This window comes from Nanorana parkeri, unplaced genomic scaffold, assembly GCF_000935625.1.
Source record: "Nanorana parkeri isolate BGI_ZX_2015 unplaced genomic scaffold, ASM93562v1 scaffold79, whole genome shotgun sequence".
Lineage (NCBI taxonomy): Eukaryota > Metazoa > Chordata > Amphibia > Anura > Dicroglossidae > Nanorana > Nanorana parkeri.
This window is the reverse complement of record NW_017306347.1, coordinates 879,294-891,557: the sequence shown is the minus strand read 5'-3', so window position 1 is coordinate 891,557 and position 12,264 is coordinate 879,294.

Here is a 12,264-nt window from a genome sequence, read left to right as displayed (position 1 = left end):
TCTTGAGACCCTGACATTGGAAGGTTTCAAAATTTTTCAGGAGGTATGAGATCTCCACTCCAGTGCTGAGTGACCAGCACCCGATGATTGCACAGGTGTGCACAGCCCTTAAGGAAAGGATGCTGACCAGGGGGAATTAGCTCCTACTGGGAAATAAGAAAAGACCATGTTCAGGGATCAGAAGGACTCCCCCAGAAGTCAGAGAGGAGTAAGGTGAGCTCCTACTGGGATAGGAACGGATGGTGTTCAGGGGTCAGGAGGACTTCCCCAGAAGCTAAAGTGGAGTCAGGTTGTGTGTGTGCTGGAGAAGAAGTGACAGATCCTTCTTATGGAGACATAAGGGAATTAGTAGACCCCTAATGTCACCTCCGGACCCCACAAAAACTGATGAGGCACAGATCGTGCTTCACTAGCTAATTCTCTGGTCAAAGCAGCCAGAGAAATGACATCCTGAAACTGGAAGCGACTAAATAATTGTCGCTTCGAGGTTCAATAGGCAGATGGGAGATCAGCCAATGGAAGTGTGCTGATGCCTCCTGACAAGCTGCATACACTTGCTATGCTGGTCCTTGACCCGCACGTGGGACATTGAAGCCCAGGAAAGCTGACAGCAACAGTGGAGGGGGCACATATGTCTTAGCAGCATACTGCCACCTGAAATGGTAAAATATGTCACATTAACCGTGGTAATGCTCTGTAGCAAAACAGACATAGGTGAAGATGGCCGCAGGGCCTATTTAGACTTATTTGGTCCATTGGACTTCTTTTCCCAGAGTATGTATTGCCAAAACCTTTAGGAGAGTCTTTTTTTTTTTTTTATAGTGTATGTATATACTTTTTTTAGTTCTAAATACAGCAGGTAAGGGTTATACCCCTGACAGATTAGTTTTTGCTGCCATTGTCCCATTGGGGTGATTTCCTCGTCACTTCCTGTCAAGTGATGATGCTTCCTCTCTTAGACAGTTGTCTCTGGAACAGGTTTCCCCACTTGAAGGTTTCCTCCTTACCTCCTGTTCTGGTGACAACTGTCAGATTTTGGATTTCTCATCACTTTTTTGACAGTGGTCACCAGAACATAAAGAAAAGAATCTATGTAGCAGGGAAACGGCCAATGAAGCAGGGTAGGGCAGGGCATCAGCATGTAGCCAGCTTCCCGGCTAATCAGGAATCTGGGCAGCCTGTAATGGCCCGTCATCCGGCTTCTTGATTGGCCGGGAAGCCGGTTCCATGCTGATGGGCTGGGATGCTGGCTTCCCGACCGATCAGCATGGAGCCGGCTTCCCAGGCAATAGGGAAGTCGACCGGTAATGACACACTGCCTGGTTTCCTGATTGCCTGGGAAGTCGGCTCCATGCTACTGGAAGTACCGGTATCAATACTCGGTATCTGTGAGTACCGAAATATAAATATGGGTACTAGAACTCAATACCAAAGAACCGGTATTGGTGAATCCCTAATACATGCATTTGAAAAAGCAAAAAAAAAGACACTCCTAAAATTAGATCCCGTTTCTTTACACCAGCAACAATCACATGAACTATGCCTCGGCACAGGTCACATGGCCGGCATCAGCTGATGCAGGAGTCTCAATATTACAAGCTTCCCATTTTCCGTTGATTTTTATTTCTAGCGTATAGGTTGAAAATTAATGTAATTTTGGGGTGTATTTTGTTCTCTGGGTTTGAAACATCCTCCACTGAAAAGCAACATGGTATATGATGAAATTGGTATTCATCAGATCAGTGTGTGATAAAGTAAACAAATGTTATATCATAGTCATATTGCAGATGGTGAGATATGAGTAATAAATACAATGCTATTTGTAGAACTGCCTTCTCTGCAACTCACTTAATAAACAGAAGAGATGACATCTATAAAGTATCATATGAAAAAAACATCTTTTCATATTTTCTAGAGAAAACACATCCAGGTTCTGTAAGAAAGTTTCAGATAAAGTCTCATTCAAGCCTAAATCTTTGTGTGCGTACACCTGAGCACCAGAAATCACAAAAAGTTCTGCGTCTGGAGTTCTGATTTAAAGGATAAGCGTCACTGACCAATCCCCCCTCCCCTGCACAGATGAGTACTTACCCAGTTCCGATAGGCCCGGCCTTGGTTGATTGTTCACTTCCTATGGAGGACGTCTGCTTCTCCTGGCCGCCCCTGCACAATGCATCCCTATTGATTTCTATGAAGCTTGCCTACTTCCATCTGGGAGATAAGGCCACATAGAAGTAATTTTTTTAACTCGTCCCCTCTTCCCATGGTCAATCATATGGAAGCAAGTTTCTCTCTGCTTTACATGTTGGTATACTTGTGTAGCACTTCGCATCTCCGAGGGGGGTTAAATGACTCCCTAAGTGGTGTGGCAGGCTAACATTTCTATCTCAGGGTCTGGTTCTTGGTGTATGGTGGGGAGAGAAATCAGTACGGCGCCAGTCATTTTAGTCATTTTAAAATTTTTTGCTGAACTGATTGTTTAGGTGTGCAGGATACCCCAAATGTGCTTACAATAGGACAGGTATTCTTGCAATGGTTATCCCAGATCATGTATGGCCCTGATCTTTTGATAGTAGTCACAGAGACCATGCAATATGGGCAATTCATTCATCATTCGATATCTTCTGCTACTCTCCTCAGCAAAGAAGATTCCTTACAGATGGTCCCACCAGACAGCCATCTTCTTGCCCACCTTCTCCTGAGCAACACTTTTCAGGACAGCCTAATTCCCTGGGCCTCCAGCGCAAGACATAGGTTGAGGCAAGGTCCACTAGAGAAAACACGCTTTAGAAGGTGTTTCAAGCATTTATCCCCAGCCCACACCACTGGATTAACTCTTGGTGCAAGGCTCTTGACAGGGGCAAGGTAAATCTGGTCGACCTAGGCCAAAACCAGGAGGTTCCTGATCCATATGGGCCATCTTTTGTTTTCTTCATTTTTTTAAAGTCTGCAATGTGTGCACTGAAACAAACAGTCCCGTAAACAAAAAGGTGAACCATGAAATCGCAGCATACGGAAAAAAAACGTGCAGAAGGGTGCTTTTAGTCCTCCTTCAAAGAGGAAGGGCCACAATTCTTTGAACCATCGAGGCAAAAGGCTCCTGAGAGGGTCAAGGTAACCCTGATCCACCTAGGTCAAAATCAGGCTTATCCCAATCCTTAGCAAGGTAACCCTTGTCCACCTAGGCCAAAGGCAGGTGGACCCGATCCTTAGCAAAGTAACCCTGGTCCACCTAGGTCAAAAGCAGGTGGACCCCAAACCTTGGGGACCAGCTGAGGCCAATGCACCAAGTACTAGGTGAGACCCCCAGTTGGGGAGAAGCAGACAGACTCAAAGGTCATAGAACCTCTCCCCTAACATCAGGACGGTCTCTGGTGGCCCCCACACCACTTCTGTGGGATAAAAATGTGCAGTTGTGCAAAAAAAGTGTAATAAATAAATTCCCGTGCAGTGCAAGCCATTCTAACCTAGATAAAAAAATGCTCTGAGCTAGCCAGAAGGCCTGCCCAAGAAGCGTGGTGCAGAATAAGCTTAAGGTGCCCTGACCTAGCGCCAGTGTCACACAGTGGGGTCTCAAACTCATAGTGATTCTCTTGCAACCCTGGAACGCCACCCCCAGGGGACACAGTACTGTGGGTCCCTGTGTTCCCAGCCCATGCTCAGACGAGTTTAATCTGCTCTAATGAGGAGGCACTGGAGCTCTCTAAATTCCAGACACTAGGGAAGCACTCTTGACCCCCACCATTATGTAGATGAATGTTCAATTCTGTTTCCTTCCCTTTGGGTCCCCCATCAACTCGGGAAGGGCACTCTGCAGCCAGCCACTCCGACCTGATAGCACAGTAGTGCATTTTCCCACCTAGACACTTATAAGAACAGGCACTACACTTGATCTTATCCATCACGAGCCCAAGAAACGACCTTAGAGGCCATCTAATTATGTTTATTTTCCTTGCATGTGATTGGGTATTCTTTGTAAAGTGGCTTTTCACCACATTCAGCAAGCTAAGGAAAAACTCCCTTGCAAAGTGAACAGCTTATGTGCCTTCAGTAAATCAATCCCAAAGCACTGAGGCCAGAGAGTCAGTGTGACAGCCAAGGCGAGCATTTGCATATCAATTACTTAACAATGGCGGCCTCACTTCTGTGGTAAGAAAGAGTTTCCTTTAAGCAAAAAGAAAACACTGATGATGTTAATAATGTAACACAACGTCATTGATATTAAGTCGCAGCTTTTTCATGGTCTTTTGTAGAAATAAATTTGCACCAGTGAGCATACTGATTGTTTTATGTTGGATAGGACCCAGCTGCCGCGAATCCCGCATGTCTCCGGCTCGTATCAATCAAGATTTGCAGAGAGATCCTCTATTGATAAACGCGTTTGACAGAAAGCGACGTTGGAGAAAACACGGCCTGATTACGACGGGTTGAATAGCGATCGCCTTGCAGAGAAGCAGAGGCCCGCATTATCTGGCCGGGCTGGGAGATGCAGTTTGCCTCTTTTTTTGTTTGGCATAACAATATTCCCACAGATAAGTGATGTTACTTTGTATCTTTAGGATAATGGAAAGAATGAGCCCGACGATGTTCTATTGTACCATCTGGCTTGATTTTCTTCGCTCGAGGTTGTGTACATCTTTAGAATATTGTCAAGATAATGTAACAGTAGATCTCTGTAAGCAGATACAACATGTGCTTTTGATGCTGCTTTTAATAATAATCACATCCCACAGAAGAGAGACAGAGAACAGTCTGTAAAGTGGCAGAAAAATGCTATATGGGGGAAAGGGGGAGAGGAAGGGGGGGAGTCAAAAGGGGGGAAATAAAGCCCCCCCCCCCCCCCTTACCCTAAACTGAGTGTTTAAACATTTTGTAAAAGTGGGGTTAGAGGTAGATGTAAACCTGAGCCGAATAACATTTACTTTACTCAAACACTGTTTATAATGAACAGTGGACATTTTTTAAAGCTAAACGCAAATCACAAAACTTTCATTGAAATATACAGTATTCCTCACAGTGGCAGAACTATCACCATCATCGCTATGGGGCCCAGGGCACAAGGGGGCCCACCATGATGAGGAACAAAGGGGTTCCCTTGATGCCGTGCGGGCCCCCTGGGTCGCTATGGCATCGCAGGCTGCTGTCTGTCACTGGCGGCTTTGAGGAGGAACGTGCCGCTGTTCAGATTACTGACAACCTGTCAGTGATCTGTGCAGCGGCACGTTCTTCCTCACAGCCGCTGTTGAGTCAGTGGCAGCCAGCAGCTGCAGAGGAGGAGCCGGGGCAAGGCATCAGCAGCAGAGGAGAAGGCAGGGCACAGTAGCAGCGGACGAGGAGGGGCCTGGTGACGGAGGAGGGTGGGCCCACCAGCGACCGTAGAGGAGGAGGCAGGGCCTGGTGGTGGAGGAGGTTGACAGCGGATCGGGGCTGAAAGGTAAGGGGTGTGCACGGGTGTGACCAGCCCACCTGAAATCCTGCAGAGCCCACCATACAGAGTCTATGGTGGGCTCTGCAGGGTCACTCTCAGGTGGGCTGTTTGGGATCTCAGGTGGGCCCTGCAAGGGGCGTAACTAAAAATGACAGGGCCCCATACAAAATGTTGCTATGGGGCCCTATCATTTCTAGTTACGCCCCTGATTGCTCAAAAGCCACAAATGATATAAATCTACTGTGTGCACCAAATGTGCACCCTTGCTGTGACACCCTCACTGTGCTGTACATAGCCTGTGCAGAGAGCAGAGCTATGGAAGGGGCCCAACAGGCTCAACCTTCTAGAGACTGCCTGCAAAAAACTAAAGGAGAGGGCGGAGACAAGACCAGTCACCCTGCACAAGGAGAGAGAGCAGCAGTGACCGGTCTTTATTACAGGAAGCTCCGTGTTTCACACTGGATGACTGCACAGATCTGGAAAAAAATTACATACCTCACCAAGATTCAATAAGAATACACATGACTCTTGTATTTAGACCATATTTGCTTATCCCGGAGTTCAGCATTAATACAAATAAAACTGTTATTTTATTTTATCCTTTGTTGCATCTCAGTGCTGATAATCTCCTACAGCGTTTTTACAGCCACTTCCTGTTTACATGCACTCCAGCGATGGCTGCATGGCACTTCTTAGGGTGGGTTTCCTATGGTGCCCAGAATACTTTGCTGAGCAATGTATATTTCTTTGTTCTGGATTCATTATTGAAAACAAGATTGAGAGGTTTTTTTGGCTTTAGTCCTCTTTTGGGTCAAAGGACATTTACTAATGTCCTCCTGTGACCCAAAGTTAGCATCTAGCAAGCTACTTCTTGCTATTTGCTGACAGTAGAGACAGTAGGCTGACTGCAGCCAGGAAAGATCCTGACAATATGATTGACAGCTGAATCTGCCTCTCTGGAGCCAGTTGTGACCGCCCCCTCCCCTATCTGTCTCTCCAATGAGTGCTGGAGGAATGGAGAGCGGAATCCCGGCGAGGAGCCATGACTGGCAGTCACTGCTCTCTGCAGGGAGAAGACTATGGGCTACAGTGTCACACATCGTCTCTAATTATTGGGAAGATTACATTTTACTCTTTCAATACTTCTCCTTTAAGTCATTTAAAGGTATCACTTCAACTCCAAACTTTCTGAACAAGAGTCCCCAAACCCTGGGTGAATCCAAGCTGGCAAGATTCTCCCATCACCACCTACTATATCCATATTTTAAAAAGTAAAGTTTTGGCTTTAGATATCCATTGGAAAAAATGCTGCCAATTGCTTTAAAAAAATGTTTCCTGATAATTTTAGTTTGAGGAAAGTTCTCCTTTTAGCAAGTTAATCAATGTGGTTATTACAGATGGTATTTTCGTGGTTATTGCTAAACTCCAGAAGAAAACGGACGTCCCACTTGAAAATGTACAGAAATTTACTAAATAATCTGCTTGCTTTGTATGCCTTTCCAGATGCCGGTTCATGATTAGGTTCTCGGAAAGCATTTGCTCAGAAGGGTTCATTAAACTTATTAGCGTTTGGACAGGGCACGATCTTAATATAAAATAAATATAGTGTAGATGGGTTGACGGCAGAGCAGATGTTATTCCTCCTAAGGCAGATACGTGGTCCGAGTTGTCTTGCCTACACACATTAAGTTGTTTCTTCTTCCTGCTGATTATATGCAAGTCCTTAAGATAACTTTTTGCAAAACAGGCCCTGGAGGTAAAAGGTTAATTACCCCCAAATCATTGCAAAATATGTGATAGGAAGCAGTAAGCAATTAGAGAGAAGAGAGTAGAAGAGGAAGGAGGTGGGGGAGCGTTAGGCCAAACACAAAAGACATACTGTATATGGTGTGTCATGGATGCTTGGAGCAGATCCAACAGAAGCAGGAAAACATACCCACAAAATAAAAAAAATAAAAAAAAGCTACAGAGACACAGAAGAAGACGTGTTACAAAGGGTGAGCAAAACACATCCACGGCTCAAAAGGAAGAGATAATGAATGTGCGGCGTTGGACAATAGCACAATACAAATTAGCATCGCCTTTTATCTCCCTTATAAAACGATTCATTACCCCATTAAATAGGGAATTGTGAAGCCATGAAGGACGCCACTTCACTCGGCGAGGCGACGGACACATGCGGCTGCGTCGGCGATAGGTCCCGCAGTTTGAAAGCGCTCTCTGTTCGCCTGGTTTGCTTTGCTCCTCGTCGCTTTGGAAGTGGTGCTTTGAGCTGCGTCCAAACAGTTAAATACTTTTTTTCTTGGTGCAGGGTTTTTTTTTTACGATGGAGTAGCGGCGGAAGCGCTAAGGAACCTTGCCAGCCTTTTCTTGAATAGAACGAGTGTGCTTCTATCACTGTTTTGTTTTTCTATCTATAAAGTGTCATCTGGTAGAAAGTAAAGCTGTCAATAATGTTTTAAGTGGTTTCAGAGTTAAATGTTGCTTTGAAGCTCAGAAGCACATCCTTTTCACATTTCCTGATGGCAATAACATTTTAGATGTCCAGATATGGCCAGAAGTTGTGGACACCTGACCATCACACCTAACTAGACTTGTTAGACATCCCTTTCCAAAACCATGGGCATTAATATGACACCAACACCCAGGACCGGATTTCTCACAAGGCCAACTAAGGCCCGGCAGCAGGGAGTAGAGGGGCAGCAGGGGTGTGGAATTCCTATCTCCTGACTCCCAGGACATGCAGTTCCAGGCGCCGGGCAGGTATTTGTTTTCTACATTTAGCCCTGCTTTGGGCAAACAAAAATGTACAGCGGGGAAGCCGATGCTTGTTTTGTACAAGTGATCTTGGAGATGTTACTTAAATAACTTGCGTGCAGCCTGCAGGTCTGCCATTCTCCATTGGAGGGGTGTATCGGGTAGGTGGCCGCATTGAGGAACCTGGCCTTGGGGCAGCAGAGAGAGTAAATCCGGCCCTGCCAACACCCCCCTCCTATAAGATTTTGGAGTGTGTCTGTGGGAATGTGTGCCCATTCAGCCAAAAGAGCATTTGTGAGGTCAGGTAGAGATATATATGAAATAAATCCGTGATAATTTAGAGAAAAGTAAACAATGCCGAAAGTATCCTGGATCTAGGGTTAAAAAGCTGCCAGACAGAGGTTTAGGTTGGAACCTCACAGGATGTAGGGTAAGTGTACAGCGCTATCTAACCTCCCCAGTATAAACTCTAAATGTGAAAGTAATCCACCACGTGACAAAGATTTAAAGTGATCCGTGTATTTAAAGCTACACTATTGTATCATAAGAAAAGTAGCGTGAACAGGGTATTTAATGAACCCGTTAGTAAAAAGCAACGTGAGTAAATCACAAAAAGGACATAAACATATGTATTAAAGCTTCACTATTGTGTCAAAAAGAAATAACGTGAACAGGGTATGGGATGAACCCGTTGATAAAAACAACGTGAATAAATCACACAAAAAGACACCCTTATAGAGATTCCTATAGGTGTAAAGTGAATAGATCACATCTAAAATGCGACTGCTGGAGAGTGACTGGATAAATACTAAAAAATGATGTGCTGGTGTTAAAACGTGTACTTGTATAAATGAATAAGTGTAACAAAAGAAAAAACACAGTTTTAAACTTGCAACTAAATGCTTAACTCCTATAAGTGAAACCAAATATCAAATCCATTGCAACAGTAACATCAAAAGCGGAAAAACAAAGAAGAAAAAGGAGAAAAAAAAAAAAGAAGAGATTTCCCGTGTCTGGGGTTGTGCACTCCCCAGAAGTTCAGCTAGTGGTATGTGACTGCCCTGATAGTCTGAATCGAATCCCAAAAGATGAATAGATAAACCTCCCGAGTGTTTCAGAGGCAGAGCCAATCAGTTCAAAAATGTTTAGGATCCTCCCAAATTCGACTCTAGGCAACCTTCATGTCCTTCAGCCGTTTGTTGTCCGGACCCGATAAGAGTTCCGTTTACAAAAAGATCTCCATGAGGTGGTAAAAGGATTTATTGAATAAAATAATAAGTAGTAACTCACATATAATGAAAGGCCACAAGATGGCGTATGGATAGCATAGAAGCAGATGGAATTGTGTAGAAAAGTGAAAAAAACTTAATTTAGCTTAAGACCTCATTCACACAACTAACAGCCGGCCCATGTTATATTAATACAGCATGGTCAAAGATAAATTAATCTTTCGAGTGAGGACAGAGGAATTGAAGGCGGAGTCTGCTTTCGGCCGTTCGCCCGTGGAGAAGGAGATCGCGGCCATCTTGAATGAATGCAGACGCGGTCCTGTGTGCTGTGTGCGGCGGTGGAAGATGGCGGACACAGGTACTCGTTTTAGACATCCGAGCATTTGCACGAGTACGAGTACTCATGCAAATACTCGGTATCGCGGCCGATACCGATGCTTGTATCGGTATCGGTGCATCCCTACTTCTTTGACAGCAATGGAATGAATTTTAGCACGTGTGCGTCTACAGCCCTATGCACACAGCGCAATAAATGCATGTATTGTATTTGAACATTTTCTTTTTGGACGTTTGAACTGTGCGTGGGAGGTGCGTTGGGTTGCAATTACGGAAACTGGAGAGGATCCTCAACCTGGGGTCCAGTTTGGGCTGCTGTGCTGTGATAGAGCTCCATCCATATGTGTATTGCTTGTAAAGCTCCCGTGCGCACCTGTAGAGGTGTCGGGAGCCAGAATGTGATGAGCTGTAAGCAATGCACATATGGATGGAGATCCCTCGCGGCCATAGCCCCAGCCCACCTCACCTCAAGTCGACACTCGGCACCGGGCAGCATATTTTTGAATGGCTGCTCAGTGCGAGAACTGACCATACTTCTCTAGGGGGAGTCTGAGGATCTTCTCACCTAGAAAAGTGGAAGGCATGTGGCGACCCACTGGACATGGGGTCGCGACCCACTTTTGGGTCACGACCCACAAGTTGAGAACCAGTTGAGAAGGTTTTAGTGGATGCACAAAATTATGGGATTTTGTGCAGGTTCATGTGTGTAGCAGGTGGGAATGGTGCCTATAGGTATAGGTTTACATGTGAACACTTTATGCACTTTTTTTTTTGTTTTTTCATGCTTTCTGGCAGATTCTGGTGAATATTTTATTTACACCCGTGTGCATGAGCCCTGAGAAGCGATCTGAGTTGCACCTTATGTATCATATATTCATTCTAAAGCAAGACGGTACTGTAGGAGGTAGTAGATGGAGCACATATTAATAAATATGACAGCATTAGCTGTTCCCTGACACACACATAACAAGAAGGAGGAATTATGTCGTGACTCACATAATAACTGCAGATATTTGTTTCCTTGAATTTGCTGCCATCAGATTCGCACGCTAGAAAATGTAGCGGATTCGTGCAAGAAATATAAAACTTTCCTGAAGGTTTCCATACACAAACCTAGGCATGGAAGACGGCGAATTGTAAATTACACTAATGAATAGGTGTATATCCTTCCCAGCTCGCAACAAGGTTTCCATCAAATTTTATAAACCATAAATACACTTAGATTAGGATTCCTTATAGTAAATTGTACTTTCAGGAACCTTGTACATTCGTTAAAGGGTATCTATGGTCAAAAACTACAAATAAATATGTACTGAATTTCCATAAGTTCTATCCCACTCCTGATAACCAGATCCATCTAGAAGTTTGTAAAGTTACTTATTATAGATGCCCATAGAATGGACTTCCTCAATGCACTGACACAGTTTTACTCAGCCCTGTGAATTCACAGTTTTCTGAACTACAACTCAGCGTCTGAACAATGTAACGTTATCATTGCTTGCTGAGAGCAATGCATTATGGGATATGTAGTGTTGAGAAATGGAGATTGCATCGCATCAAGCAGCAAGGAAAGAGACGCAAAGCCCACTGGGAATCCAGGAAGTTGTTGGAAGTGATGGGCAGACGGAAGGCAGCGCTCACTACATAAAAGGGATTTTTTTTTCATGTAAGCTCTGATTGAATTATCAAAACAACTCTACTATGTATTCCCATTACAATGCTGATGTTATAGTATATGTTGGGATGAGTGGCATCACAAGGAGGGTGCGGGGGGTGCGGTCCGCACCAGGGTGACACCATTGGAGTCATTTTGGTGTCACCCTTCTCTGAAAAGTCAAGCACTCGGTCAAGGACAGGTGCTCGTCCCCTCCTCTCTCTGCCGATGTCCATCACCAAGATAACAGCGGCACAGCACGTGACGTCATCACACGTGTACGCGCTGACGTCATTGAGGGGTGTCACCCGGTACCCGCACCGGGTGTCACCCAGCCTTGGGACGCCTCTGGTTGGGACTTTAAAACTCCTTCACAGCCGGCTATTGTAGTTAAAGGCTGTGAAGGTCCAATAATTGCCTAAAAAGCCCTCAATGATTTCCAGACCTTAGCCTTTTGGCTTCGGAGCTACCTGTTTTGTCTACATATTGCTTTATGGGTGTGGCTGTAGGACCTTCCCCTCTTGAACAAAATCGTATTACTCATTTTTTACACATGTTAAAATCTAAAAAAAAAAAATTTAAATAGAAAATTACTTTAAACCCCTAAGCAATGTTATATTTTCTGAAAGCAGAGACCCTGTAGAATACAAAAATGATAGCTGATTTTTTTTTTATGTCTCAAGACATTTGTGCAAATGTTTATCAAATCGATATTTTTAGGAAAACAATTAATTTTAGTGCACACAAACACAATATAATACCCAACTTTAGGTAAAATATAAAAGAGGGGGTCACATTGAGTAAATAGATACCAAGCGTCACGTGTCAAACTTGTGCGCGCCTGTACAATAGTAAAAAAA